The following is a 16,047-nucleotide window of genomic DNA, read 5'->3' as shown; positions in this document are numbered from 1 at the left end:
TCAATTTAATCAAGAGTATATGAATAATACTACAATTATCACCTAGTCTATTAACATATCTAGAAAAGTATGTATTATTACTTTATTAGTTTATATTTAATAACATTTATCATTTTAAAAATTCGTTTATCTATTTTTAAGTTATACTAATATATTAACTAATTAAATAATAGTATATATATTTTTTATAAATATATTGGTAGATTAGATTGTACTTATAGTATTATTTAATTTATATATTAGATTAATTACTGCTTGATTAATTAATGTATATGAATTGTCAAAATTCTCTAAAACGAAATGGGCAGCCTCAACCAGCTAGTTAATTTAGTATTAATAGGTGTTAAATTCTTCCAACACTTTACTTCTAGATAAGGTTATGTTTCTCTCTTATCTAATATATATTAATTTTGTACTATGTTACACAAATGTTGATTGAATTATCTTATATATATCTGTAAATCTAGTAGGAAAAAAAAAAAAAAAAAAGGGTAGAAGTATTATGCAAAAATATCCTTTATGTCGGGGAGCAGTTAAGGTCGACTAAATCACTGAAACAGTGTAGCTAGCTTTAATGATTTTTCTTTTCTTTTGGCCCCCTATAATATATGAAAACCACAAAGTGATGATAAGACATGTTTGGAATTATGGATATGTGTGAAAGTAACTTTAAGAGAGAGAGAGAGAGAGAGAGAGAGAGAGAGAGAGAGAGAGAGAGAGAGAGAGAGAGAGAGAGAGAAAACTGATTTAATAAACACTTTTTAAAATTGTTTTGTTTTATTTTGTTTTTTCTTTTTTGTGAGAATACTTTTTAGGACGTATTGATATGAATTTTGAATTTTGGAGCTCTATTAATTGTGCATGGTGGTGGAAAAAATTTCCAGTTCTCTCCTCTTGCAAACAAGTGGATCCGGACCTCATGTAGATCCCATTTTTATAAGAAAGAATGAAATAGTGCTTCCGGAGCACTGAAAATTTGCTCCATGGTGGGTGTAGTAGATTAATTAACCCTCCAAATTACAAAATATTTAGAAAATTGGTCATAATTTTTTTAGATACAAACTAAAAAGCATCACTAAACATATATGCCATTTGGTGTCAAAATTTTATTATTGTGAATTATTAATCGTGTATGGTTGAGGTTGGAACAAAATTAATTAATAGTGGAGACTTATTAAAGCAACATCAATTAGGTTATTTTTTCAAAAATCATTCCCAAATGGTCCTCAGTCTGAAACACAATAATCAATCATAGATTATTATCAGTCTCACTAGCATTTTACTGTGTTTCATTCCATTGAAAATCTGTTTAAATTAAATATTCATCAAAACATAATTGTAAACTTGATTCTTGATTCTAAAATCCCCCAAAACAGCTCTATGTATAATTTTGTTCAAGACGTTCCATCGATCCTTTCTTGTCCACTTTCTGACTTTAACCAGTTTGCCCTGTTTCCAACTCACTCCTTATTTAATGCCTCATATTTATGGTAAAACGGTGACCTTTCCATGGATTGAATGACTATAAGTTCCTTTATTGTTATTATTATTACCTCCAAATAAGTATACCGATTTCCTTAAGAGAGGAAAACAACAACAACAAAAAAAGGGAAGAAAAAAAAAGGAAGAAGTATACTAATATTATATATATGTATATAAAATATACGTCCAGCTGTGAGGACATGTAATGATTTATCCATATTTTGCAGTAAAAAAGTCTTTGAAATCTGTTCCAAATTCCATTCAATAGTTCAGTAGTCAAGCTGGATAAATTGTCAGTCAAAAACCCAACAATATTCAATATTGTGGGTTTGATTGGACAAATCAACCTAATAATTAGCTTAAAGTAAAAAAGAAATTGATAATCAAAGCAAGATCAATTAGTTTGTCCTTATATTTGCAAATGGTAAAAGTAACTAGGAAAACTTATCAAAGATGTATAATAAAATTCCTTTTATATTCTTATATATTTTGTTTGACTTACAATTTTTACAGATATATGTAGCATATAAATAAATAATCAGATCAATTTTATTAAAAGGCCAAACTATATGTTTATATATAGAAAATCTGGTTATCATTGAATTAAGATTTTTTTTTTCATCATTAAAACAATTTCTAATTTAAAAAAAAAGAAAAAAAAGAACATGATGTGTTTCAGATCCATAACCTTATAAATAAAGATATAAGAAACATATACCAATGGAATCAACCTTTTGATATTGAATTACGTTAAATTAATATTTTTTCTAAAATGTTAGGACATGAAAGTTCATTATTATATTTATATTATCATGACATTCTCATTCGCTTTAAGTCCAATCCCAACCGTTTTTTGCGCTAAAATGTGTTATTACATACATTTTTGGTAGAATGTAACAAGGCCTAATATATATATATATATATATATATTTTTTCAGTAGAAGTTGTTAAGTTTTTAATATACTACCAAGTTTTATTTTTCTGGTTAAAAAAAATGACATAAAAACCTATGTTGAAATACCATTATTTCTAAAACCTTAAACAAATATGGGGTGTCTTATTATATATATATATATATATGTATGTATGTAGAGCCAGGTTGTCTACCTAATGGTTTTATTATCAGATTTTCTATTATAAAATTTTGGATCATTTTAAAGATTAAAATTTAAAAATTCAATAAATAACTTAATTTGGGAAAAGTAAATTTTATTAGAACTTGGTGAACTATAAATAAATTTTTTAAATTTCAACTTTGAAATTGGTCAAATAATTTATAAAGAAATTTTGATTGTAAAATCTTCATGTTAGTCTGATATGAGCTTGATTGTATATATATAATTATACTCCTATTAGTTCAGCTAATGGTATAAAATTATAACTTTTTTTTGAAGGTCTTGGATCACTTATAAGTTTGAGATTTAAAATTTTATTTATGGTTTATTGGATTCTATATAGTTTACTTTTTGTTTGTTAAATAAAATTTTAATAGTTTGATAGATTCATATAAGTTTCAAATATATTTTAAATTCATAATCCTTAAGAGCCTGTTCTGTATTGTTTTACAAACAGGTTTTCTCTTTTACTAATTGAAAAATGACCAAAAATGCATTTGATAACTTTATTTGAAAGTTAATATTTGAAAAAGATGGAAAACATTCTATAAAAGAAAAGGAGTAAATTTAGAAAACATCAAAAGACATTTTCCATGAATTTGAAAAATTTTGAAAACAAATATATAAAAGGATATTAATAATATTTATTATTTTAAATATAAAAATATTTATATATTTAACGTATACCATATACAAATATGGATAATGATTACCATTTTCAAAAACAAATATTCACTTCACCATATGAATATATATGATATTTACATTTACCAAATATAATTTTATCATTATCATTCTCATAAAATATTTTGAATACATTACCAAACATGTTTTTCAATTCTAAAAATACAAAATTCAATTATTAATTTCATTTTACAAAATTGATTCATAAAAATTGTTTTTAAAAATGTTATCGAACGGGCCTTTAGCAATTTAAAGGCTGAGGAGACTAACTATATATATTCATGTTCAAATCAAGTCTTTGATATCAGGGCTAATATTAGAACATCGTTTTTTAGTCATTGGATCCAATCAAGGATTGTGATTTAAAATTACATATATTAATCACCGAATTACAATACAGTTTACTTTCCATAAATATGATTTAGTATGTCAGCGGGTTCACTTTCTAAAAATAGGATTTAGTAAGTCAGCAAACCCATATTTGACTACTTTTTGAATTTTAAATCATAATCCTTGATGTAATCCAAGTGCTAATAAAAGAAAACTTAATATTAACATCCTTAGTTCGTCCTGATGTGAGTCTGATTGTATATATATATATATAATTATATATATATATAAATATATATATATATATATATATATTTATGAAAATTCTCCTATTAGGATATTTTGATATTTTTTCATCATAATCTTATTTTTCAGTCCTTGAATTGTTTTGAGGGTTGAGATGTAAAATTATTTTTGGCTTTTAAATGAGCTTAAACAAGGTTCACTTTATTATTCTAGCATTTTAGTATAACACCCACCTCATTTACAACATTAAAACATGTTTAAACCTAAGTCCTTAAAGAATTCAAAAACTGATAAAGGAGATCCTGATAAAAAATCTATTAGGACATCTGATGAAATATTAATGGAATATATATGTTATCTTATAAAAAATTAAAAGGCTAAAAATGTCTAATATTTAATACTAAATTAAAACATTGACAAAACTACAAGGAAAAATATCCCCAAGAATAGGATAATTTTTTTTCTGCTCAGATAGGATTAATGTCTTTGAACTATAAAACTAAAACAAGAAAAGAATTTTTGTATGGATTAACATTCTTTTTTCTGATATATATAGGTGATTAATTATGTTGTACAGAATATTCATGGATTTTTTTCTTTCAAAATAAAAGAAGGCATCACAAAGGCCTTACACGCCAAATTGATGCCACCTATAATTTAAATTTTATAAATAAAATCATTTCAGGCACGGCATCAAAATCATTAAAGATATGAGAAAAGAAATTAAAAGATATAGATTTGGATTTCTTTCATGTGGGTGAGTGTCATATCAATGTAAATGCCATCCAGTTTCACTGTTAATTATTCTTTATTCCAATTCTTTGCTTTATGCTCTTCCCACCTGGTCTTTTCCATTTTTCTTCCAGCGAATATTAATAGTCTTTTTTAAATAATTAATCGTGTTAATCATTATATTTAGGTAGCCCTATATTTATATGCATAAATACAGCACCATTTTCCTCGGCAAATCATCTTCTTCTGCTTTCTATACTTAATAATTAAATAAAATAATTATCAAATCGTTAACAAATAATAAAAATGTGGATTGTTATTTATGTGATATATAAGTGGAAAGAATTTGCTATTTATATAGTATGAATGTTTACTTGACAAATAATTACTTCAAAAATCAAATTTTAATGACGCAATCTAAATTCCAATTAATTAATAATGTGTCTATTTATTTTTTTAATATTTTTTCTTGACAACGATTGTTTTAAAATATTTGATGAGTAACAATAGAACTTGGGAAACTAATGCTCTTATAGTGTCTATTTAATTTTTTTTTGTCACATCAGTTTAATAATGTCCTTGCATAGTTTTATTGCAGAATATTTGTTTAAATGATTGTTAATATTTTTTATATGATAAAAGAATTTTAACAATTCATATAACCATTAGAGATGTTCATAATTCTTTAGCTAGCTTGAATAACTAGAAGTGAAGAATTTATCCAATTAATAAAAGACTTTTATGAAATCCAAATTTTACTTCTTTTTTTTTTTTTTTTGGTGAATAATCCAAGCTTTTACTCAGGTACGCGGTAGGTAGGCAAAAAGAAGTTTTGCCTTCCTTATTATTAATCGTGCTGCTATATATTTACATTTATATATTTAGCAAAACGAAGAGGAGTTACATATTAATGGATAGTAGGACTTGTTTGAACACTATTTAACGCTGCCTTGATAGATGAAGACTGGAACTTTATTTTCCCCCCTTTTTTTTGGTTTTTTTTTTTTTTTGTTTTTTTTGTTTTCTGGTCACAATGAAGACTGGAACTTAGTTGGTATTCATGATTTTAATTATGTGAATGCATAAAAATATTACAAAAATATATTTACATGGATATATTAATTAATATATATCTATAATTATCAAATCCATACGGTATAATTAGAGTTAAGAAACTTGTTAATATAGTGTTTGTATGGTATATAAATTGTAATATATATAACCCAAAAAAAAAAAATGATGTACAATCTAAATATTTGATTCTTTTTTGGTAATAAATATTTGAGTGTTGTTGTTATGCATAACATATGTACCCTATAAAATCACACTTGTATGTTTAATTATTTATTTATTTGCTTATGAAGATGCGTATGTGTGTGTGTGTGTGTGTGTTGGGGGGGGGGGGGGGGGGGGGGGGGGGGGGGTGTTTGGGGGGGGGGGGGGGGTGGAGGTGGAGATTTGAATTCATGATTAATATTCAATGGGGAATAGCCATTAGGCTATCTGGGAGCAACAACTGTATAATTGTATGGTGGTTGCAGATAAGAGAAAAAAATATATAAAAGTACCATTTGAAGATTGAGTATGTATTATGATTATGAAATTTATATACATTAAATTTCCTAATAATAATATATATATATATATATATATATCAACTAGTAACATATATAGGATTTTATTCTACTAGACTATGTATCCCGCTATAAAATGGGCAACAACACACTTATCCATGCACTGCAACCCAGTATATATAGGGTTATGTCACCTAATAGAAGATTATTATTGCATTATATCATTGGGATTGTTATTATGAGTAAAGTTAGGCACCACATTGTGGACGACAACCATTAATAATCATTAAATCTGCATGATTTGTATGATCTGAAAGTTGTGCATGGTGTCCCTTATCAAGTGGTGAATGACTTTTTCAAAATAGCTTTTTTGTATATATGATAATTATACTAACAAGATATCCAGACTTTATAAAATTAATACATAGTGCAAATAAATCAGGATGAAATGCAAATTATTTGTTTACCTTAACTGATTGTAGTATATCCTAACTTTATGAAGTCAGAATATCTTGATAGGACCAGGACCATATATAGGTATACGATATTGATATGTAAGAATTCTAATTTTCATTTTATATATATATAAATAAATTATCATTGATTCCAAAAGTTAAAGCTATTAAGAGGTAGATCATTATTTCATTTATATTTTTTTTTCTCTTGAATACTCCATTTTACATATAGACTCATCCTCTTTTGGACTCATTTAGATCTTTATACATGTGTTTACTTTTCTACTGGAGTTAGTGAGTTTGAACCTAAGACCTCTAGGATCTTTGTTTGATATCAAGTTGAATTATCACTTTTTTTTTAAAAACTAAATAAAAATTATAATTTACCTCTTATTAGTTTAAGCTTTTAGAAGAAGTGGTAATTCAACTTGGTAATAGACCAAATAATCCTTCAAATTCTAAATAGAGCCAAAAATCCTTGAAATCCTAAGTTCAAAACTCAAGAACTCCATCTAAAAACAAAAGATACATGTAAGGATCCAAAGGGGAGTGTTAGAAAAAAAAAGTTAAAAAAAAAAAATGATAACCCATCTCTTAATAGTTTAAGTTTTTGGAAGAAGTGATAATTCAACTTGTACTAATATGAGAAAGTGCTATATGGATTAGGATACCTTCTGCTTATGCATCTTCAAAGCTTTAACTTCTTTAGAAAAGCTTTTTGAGACACTTTACTAGTTTTGGTAATTAATGAAGGCTTGAAGCTCACCCAGAAAACTATTTAAATGCTTTTACAAACTGTTTCAAACCTAAAAAACTAAAAGCAATATTTCAAAACTCATGCTAACAAGTTTGCCAAAACTTGAGAATTTTCAATTAGTAGGGAATGAGACAATTTTTCAAGTACAATAATGCTATAGGTACCAACATATTCATCAAATTTGCTTACTAAATAATATGTGTTAAAATATTATTAATCGACATATTTATATAATCTAAATTTGAAAAAGTGAACCTTTAAATAAATAAGTAAATTAAAAAGAAAAACAATTAAATGTGTCTTTTTTAATTGTGCCTCTTCTAAGTTCTCACCCTGCCTCCTCGAAATAGACATTAAGGGTTATAGGTAATAGGCTCTTTGGGTTAGTAATAAAGATTTTGAGCCACATCATTTGTCATATCATTTTACAAATAAGTTTAGTGAATATTTGGTAACTTTAATATTATGTTTCAAGTAAATAAAAAAGCTATCTTTTAAATAATATCTCAAGAAGCTAACTTTAACAAAGATTGGTACTAATAATTCTCTCAAGATTTCATTTTTTGAATAATATATAAATAGCAATGAAACAATAACGCATATTGAATAATCAAAGCAGGATATTATATATATATATATATATATATTTTTTTTTTTTTCTTGTCAGGATTATTTAGCTTTAATAAATAAGGGATGATCATATGGTAATTGTTAAAGATTGTCACATCCTATCTAAGATTTCAAATATAGATTTAAATTCAAATATTAATTATCATATTTGAATTCAAAAATTAATTATCAGTTTGTTAGGTTTAATTTCCAAAAATATGCTCAGCGCGGCTAAACAAATCCAATTAGAATTTGGTACCACATTATAGGTCGATATCATATAAGAGACTTCTTGTGTAATTCCAAATACCAACTCTTGAAGGCACGTAATGTGTGGAAAAGCACCAGCCAAAGGAATTTGTACCATGGAAAGAGTAGGACCAAAATTTTTATCTTTTTCTACATTTATTACTCTATTTCTACATTTTCTACATTTAGTACTTTTTCTTTCCATTTTTCTATAAAAATTGATAAGCTCCTAACCCTATTTATTGATGTTTATTGTCATAGAAGTAGGTTTTTAAAAGGACATTTTGGTGGTAAAAAAAAATGAGATCCACCTGCTGCTTTCAGGTTTACAATTGGAACATCAATTTATTCACAAAAAGGTCTCTCACAATAAATTAAAAAAACGAAGATTATAAAATCCACATTTAGAACTCAGCTCATAAAGATCCATATCATAATTATCCACACCTATATTATTATTATATTTTTGATGAAATCACACCTATATTATTACGGTTATAGTTGTCATTCTTATGTGAAATTTACATAAAATCCATCAATATACATGATTAAAATTTTAGTAAAAATTAGAATATTATTAATAAAGTAATTATTCAACATCAATACCAAAAAAGAAAATAATATAATTAATCAACCTTTAGAAAATAAATGTAAGAAAATCATATAATTACTCAAACTTTAGAAAATAAATGTAACATATCCCTTAATGGGCTAATCTGCCTTTTTTTGTTTTTTTTAGTATCTTCCAATTTGCATTGCATTCAAGAGGTGGATTTTTTTTTTTTTTTCTTTTTCCCTCCAACTCTATTTAAATAAATCTAGAAGCATATGAATTGTGGTGTGGGAATGAGTGAGAGAGTACTGGTGGGTGTCATTTACTTATTAGAAGAGTAAGTTCCAAGGCAATAGTGACACAAAGATACACAATATGCAATACATATATATAGGTGAAAAATGATTTGGCAATCGATTACTCTATGATTGAGAGTTGGAGAGAGAAAGGAGGGAGAGAGAGAATTAAAGAGAGAGAGAGAGAGAGAAGGGAACTTTTTTCAGCAATTCCAACGTCTTTTTGACACAAAAAAAGGGGGAAAGGAGCTAGTAGGCTAAGAATGATAGGCTCGTGTCTTGCTTTATGGTGAAAAAATGGTGGTTTTGCTTTGCCTTTCTGTGGGATTTGAGTTCTTTTGACTTTTTTGTTTCCTTTATCGAGTTTCTTTAGTTTTTAAATAATTTGTTTCATGCTTATTTAATTTTGAATAGCCCGAGGCAATGAACCACCGCCCAAGGGGTAAGTCAGAAATCAAGGGAAAGAGAATGGGGGTTGGTTTGGTTAAACTGGATGTCACTGAGCAATCACATCACATGGAATACTGAGATTTAGATGTAGACCTACCCTTTGCATTTGCATTTTGCAATTGAAATTGCATTGCATGCCCTTTTAAGAATAATTTTATATGGGGTCGACTTGTTTGCCTTCTCCTTATCATCTATTCCTTGTTTCACCCTTACAAGGCATGTAATAATTAATTCCCTTGTTGTCCAACCAAACAAATTATATATGTATTTACGCAAAAGAAAAAGAATAATAATAAAATAATTAAAATTCCATAATAATAAAATAATTAAAATTCCATGTATTAGTTAATTTTAATTCTTCCCATTTAGATCTTAAATTTATATTTTAATATTGGAACATGAAAATTGAAATTCAAAATCATTATTCACAGAAAAAAAATTATTTCAACATAGAAAAAAAACTTATATACAACAGTTACATGGATGATATAGTGCAACGACTCATTCATACAACTATTGTATGAATGATATATATATATATATATTATTTTTTTTTCCCTACACCAATATGATCATTAGGTTACTTTTTAATTGCTTTACTTATTTATTATACATGTTTGAGGATATTAGGCATGCAAACACTTAAATATGCAAGCTACAAAAGTGAACTTAAGCCTATGTATACATAATTTAGTTTGCAATATTTAAATTGAATATTTATTTGGAAAAAAGGAAAATAGTACAAACAAGTTTGCTACCTAATGGAAATAAATAAAGTAATAACATAACTGCTCATTAATTAAAAAAAAAAAAGCCTTCTATTTAAATAAGAATAAAAAGTATAATAAACATCCACACAAGTTGTTACAATTTTAGATTCATTTTGAGCGACTTAGATCCTGACATGATAAACAAACCAATCAATTTCAAGGCAGCTAAGACCCTACCAGTTTTGATGGATCACTCCCCTCAATTTCAGAGTCACCGCAAATGGGTTTGGGTTATATCCTTGCTTCAAGTGCGACGAACCCAGATATTTGAGAGTGGACCTAAAATAGATAGGCCTTACCCAATGAGGCCCAATGTGGTAATTGTATTTGTTTGGATCGGAAAAAATGAAAGGCCTTGGGCCCTTATCACTAGGCCCATATTTTGTGGGCTTTAAGTTTCCTAGTTCCGTTTTGATACAAGCTCTTGAAATTTCCAACTTCTGTCAAATTTGGATTCTGTTTAATCTCTTAAAAGTGAACTAATATTGCCCTTTTCTTTTCATTCATTATACAGTTTGTTAATTTGACATAATTTCTTCTTGAAGGCTATGTTATTTGCCTAAGGAAATGTGAACTTCTTGTTAAAAAAAATAAAAAGGAAATAAGGATAAAGTTGAAATTTGGGTACAACAACCAGCTGAAGTACTATGTGTTCAACATGAGCATCTTATTGGCAAAGGATTGAGGACAAATGATATATAATCTTTCAACATGAGCATCTTATTGGCAAAGGATTGAGGACAAATGATATATAATCTACCACAGCCAAGTACGTTTTATTCATGATATTTAAGCAAAAAGAAAACACTGAGAAACTCACTCAAATTTCTTTACCATCAGTACGTCATTCAACAATTTCTCTATTGCTTCATCGTCATGGCTTCGTCCTTTCGTCTGCAAATATAAGGAATCTAAAATGAATTTAGAATATATTAAAAAACAGTCTGGAATAGGTAGAATAGATTTTCAACCTATGTTTTGTTCATGAAGAGAAGGAATCAAAAGAAGAATCATAATCATAATTAGGCAACTTGATTTACCTTTAGAGAAGGCACAACAGCCTTAGCGTCCTCTACAGTTTCAGGCAAAGATTTCCACCAAGCACAGCCAACTATAGCGTATGATAAATGTATAGTAGTAATTAAACTGTTATTGTTATTGTTTCAATATAAAAACCATATCTTATAATTCCATATATCAGTATGTGAGAAAAAAAGTACCTCATATTCAGCCAACTGGTACCTACTAAGGACTCTGTATGTTGCTTAAGTAACAAACAACACACATATTAAAAAGAAGAAAGACACATATAAAAACACACATAAAAGAATTTATTTGAATAACTTTTTCTACTACTCACCCTATGTAATAAAATGACAGTTTGAATAATCCTAAAGCATTTGTTTCCTAAGAAGCTGCAGTTACTAGGATTAAACTCTGCACTAGGTAGCTGCTAAACTAGTCATAGAACAATGTCAGCATTGTAGAAAGACAAATTCATCAGAAAATTTACCATGAAGGTGCAAAAAGAAGATTGTGTAAAGAATGAAGGACACTCTCTAACTTGCTTTACAGCATCCTGATTAGTGAATCGGCTGAAGCGTTTAACGTATTGCAGCGCTTTCTTGAACACTCTGAAGAAGAAATTAGATTCTAATAACAATAAGAGAAATCTTGGGAAATCAAATCTGCAAGATATGAATTGAAATGGAATATGAAGAATTCATATAAAGCAGCCTGCAATGAAGGTTTTTTTTTTTTTTTTTTTTTTGGTGGTTAAAAAAAACATATCATATTGAGGAAGATGTTTCAATGAATCATCAGACATATGCTTGAGTTGATCACATCTATGCTTAAGAAGAATGGCAATCTCATAGTTCATCAGACATTTGGCCTTTAGAAAATCTAACAAAAGAACATCAATGAGTCCCAGATTGACAGTCAAAACTAAAAACAGAAAGTGGACAGAAAAAACATAGAAAGAAGTAAATAATATATATAGTTTTTGGTTTATGCTTTTTGGAAAACATAGAAAGAAGTAAATAATATATATAGTTTTTGGTTTATGCTTTTTGGTTAATACGAAGAAACTAATGTTCATAACATGTCAATTCAAGCCCTACCTATCAGTCCAATCGAGATATTGTCCGCTTTGGAAATTAGGTGGTAAGTTCAATCCTACCCTCATAGTTTTACTTTTTTTCGTAGGAACGCGTTTACAAAGGAAAGGTATCCACACACTTATAAGCCATGCTTCGTTTTCCTTTCCAACCGATGTGGAACTTCACTTGTCAATTCATTTGGCTACATGAAATTCCAGTTTCATAAAAATGCTGGTCCTTATGAGAAGATTATCAAGTAAGGTTGTGTAGATTAAGAAGTTGTAAGATATACAATTATTATTATTATAATTATTTTTTCCAACTTCTTATCATTGTCAAACTTCAGAAACTACAATTCCTAAATCCTGATATGTCCTAAATGATAAAGAGGAACAAATCTATCGTTTTACTAAAAGAAGGAACCATTCTTAAACAAGTGAATCTAAACAAATAGTTTCAACAAAAATTATTTCTTTCTAACTTATAACAAAACTTTCCAACCAAATACAAACTTCAAAAGAACTTCACCAAGTTCGATGAACAATAAACAATAATTCTAAGCCATCATGTTCATAAATCATCACATTTGGTGCAATGAGACTCCTTTAAGTTATGTCATATTTTTCTTCATCATAGTTTTTTGCAAACTCACAAAAAAAAAAAAAAAAAAAAAGCCTTCTCTTAGTCCCTTTTTTCCTTGATGCTTACGAGACCAAGAAACCAATTTTGAGGGTAGCTTATAATATATTAAAGATTATTTGGAAGAAAATGTTTTATTACTGGTTTAGTTCTAAGAACAACCTTAAAAGCCAAATTTTACAGTCAGTTATATGGGGAAAAATATATTAATCATTTAGAAAATTGAATAAAAAAAATAAAAATAGAATCTTATAAACATAGATGTATGCGTTTTACATACTCTTTATATTGCAAAACAGAGAATAGTTTAATGGTTTGAAGTTGTTTGTTAATTTCACTTTTCATTCTACAAAGACCCAATTTGGAAAATTATAATTCACAGTAATTACAAATTAACAAAGAGACTATCAAGATCCAATTCTTTAATCCAACTTTAATTTACTTAATAAAATATCAAAAGAAAATAATAATAATTAAAATCAAAAGCAGAGGACCTAATGGCGATTTTTCAAGATATAAAAGAATAGCATACCCTCGAATTATACATTAAAATATTACACATATATTAAATTACACATAATTATACATTAAATATTACACATATATTAATAAAAGAAAAACAAAGAACTAAAGTTGAGAATAAGAAGGAAAAGCAAATTTACAAACCGTCGCCAAGTTTGAGTACTGAAGCGTCTTCTTCCTCTTTTTTTTTTTTTTTTGTTTTGTTTTTTTTTTTTTTTTGTTTTGTGTGTCGTCTTCTTCCTCTTCTTTAACACTCATTTCTCTTTTAGAGAGAATCAAAGATTTTTGTGCTTGGCCGCTCAGTTAGAAATCCCGAAAACCATTATTTATTTATTTACCTTTCTGAAAACCATTTTTATCTTTTAAAAACATAAAAAAAATATATTAAGCCCTAGTTAAAGTAGCTTTCCTCCTAATATACGGCCAAAAGTGGTAAGTAATTGAGAAATGCTAATTGGACCGCAACAAAACTCTATGTAATTCCATAGATTTTAAATTCCTACAATACCCCTTTTTTATTTCTCTCTCTCATTTTTTTTTTTTTTTTTCAAATGCTAATTCTACGTTTACCAAATTTTTAGTAAACAATGATGTGATATTATACTATTAGTTTTTCCTCCCATAACTATAAACCCTAAATAATCTATTAACTATTTATATATTGTCACGTCATTGTTTACTAAATTTTTTGGAGTCTTTAGCCTCCTCTATTCTCCGAAATCAACATTAATTATGGACCAAAATTTTATTGTTTCTATTTACCTTGTTTAAATTCAAACTTTTGGTCAATGGAGATGGATAAGCCATGAAGCACAGTCATAAGAAGAAAAAAGAAAAAAAAGAAAAAAAAAAAAAGGAGTTGTATAGTGTTATTATTTGTCACCACAGGTGAATATTACTGGTAGAATCCTTTCCGATATGTTAATTAATAATTGGTTATATTTAAATTAATTTTAACTTTTAAAAAATTAAATTTCTACATGAAAAAGTAAAAACTAGTTAGTAATTGACACATAAACATATGATCCACCGATGATCTTGGTAAGTAGTGACAAATATTACGTTTTATTTTTAAATTAAAAAATATAGATGACGTGGTAAGATTTTCTCCTTGCAGGCTGGAATTCTTTTTTTTTTTTTTTAAATAAAAAATGAAAAACTTTAAAATTCAATATAAGCCAGTTTTGAAATTTCAAAATTAAAAAAATAAATAAATAAGGATATCTTGATAATTTGAATATTTATACTGTATTGCAAAAATATCAAAAAGTAATTTCTTTAAGACAGAGGCATATATGCAAAAAGTATAAAGTAAAAGGCGTTATTTTTAAAATTTAAAATTTATTTTATCCCTTCCAAAATACTTAAATGACAATGACTATTAATATTAATTCTCAATCCTATATTTGATCAATATTTAGACTAATAAAGACAGAGATAAAGAATAGTGAGCTAACAAATGAGCTAATTACAAATGTTTAATTTCTTCCCCCACAAAACACTCTTGCGCCAAATAAAGTCCTAGGTCATTAATATGGCAAAAAAAGAATTTATAAAATTTACACATTTTATTTTTATCATCTACAATAATTTCTCCACACCCAGTGGAAGGAAGAAATATGCAATGTAGAAGACAGAAAAATAAATAGCTCTCTTATAATTTTCTTTCTTAATATCGGTACCTTAACACCTTGAGATATTTTTACGAAAATGATATTTTATATTAAGTTCCAATCACCATTCGAAATTAGACAGATCAATATGTACTGGTTGGCCTTTCATTAGTTATTTATATGGGTCATCCTGCATTAATTTTAGTTTATAACTTTGAAAATTTTCAAATAATATTCTGAAAATAGGTGTGAATGATATGAATTCAAAAGGTGCGAATGTGACAATAAAGAATAAAAATAATAAGTTTTTGAAACTTATAGAAAAATTGACAATATTAAAATTTAGGAGATCAAGTTGTATTTAATCTAACCCTGAAGGGATGCGAATGATTTATGATGACAAGATGCTTTGTTTGTTGTTGACTGTAGTATTGTGGCAATTGTATCTTTTCTTAGGTTAGGATGTATACTTCTTTGTCTTTTTTTGTTTTTTTCAAATAAACAATTCAAGAAATTTAAGAAAGTCTTTTACGTCTTTCAAATAGAAAGGTGCAAATGAATGACTATCTAGAATGGGAGATAAAGTCTCCATCATGTGTTGTTGAACATGGCTAGATATAAGTGATGAAATAATGACTTTGTGGTGATCAGTCTGTAGCAATGAATTATTGACTTTGCAGTGATCGATCTGTGTATATGTGTGAATTTAAGTTCCATATTGACTAGATATGGGTATTCTAAGGGTATATAATAGGTTTGGGTTATTCCTTTTATAGTATTAACTTTTTAAGATAGAACTCTAAACTTCAACAAATGACATCAGATAAAACCAAGGTGATTTAATGACCTTTTTGGGGTGGAATGTTTGG

The 16,047-nt window shown here is 27.3% G+C and overlaps 1 long non-coding RNA gene across 4 annotated transcripts; it reads right to left on the bottom strand.

Annotated features, from left to right (window-relative positions):
• Positions 1 to 10,940: 10,940 nt before the first annotated feature.
• LOC107419457 (uncharacterized) lies at positions 10,941 to 14,094 on the bottom strand. 4 transcript variants are annotated; one of them, XR_003055979.3, is made up of 3 exons: positions 13,710 to 14,094; positions 11,343 to 12,207; positions 10,941 to 11,196 (listed from the first exon to the last, which is right to left on the bottom strand). It is a non-coding gene; the product is annotated as an uncharacterized LOC107419457 (long non-coding RNA). The 4 variants fall into 4 exon arrangements; XR_007240597.2 differs by having other exon boundaries at positions 11,343 to 11,936; positions 13,710 to 14,090; XR_003055981.3 differs by lacking the exon at positions 13,710 to 14,094 and having other exon boundaries at positions 10,941 to 11,213; positions 11,343 to 13,703.
• Between the last annotated feature and the right edge of the window lie 1,953 nt (positions 14,095 to 16,047).

This window comes from Ziziphus jujuba, chromosome 2, assembly GCF_031755915.1.
Source record: "Ziziphus jujuba cultivar Dongzao chromosome 2, ASM3175591v1".
Taxonomy (NCBI): Eukaryota; Viridiplantae; Streptophyta; class Magnoliopsida; order Rosales; family Rhamnaceae; genus Ziziphus; species Ziziphus jujuba.
The sequence above is the reverse complement of the archived record's forward strand: the minus strand, read 5'-3'. Positions and strand labels throughout refer to the sequence as shown.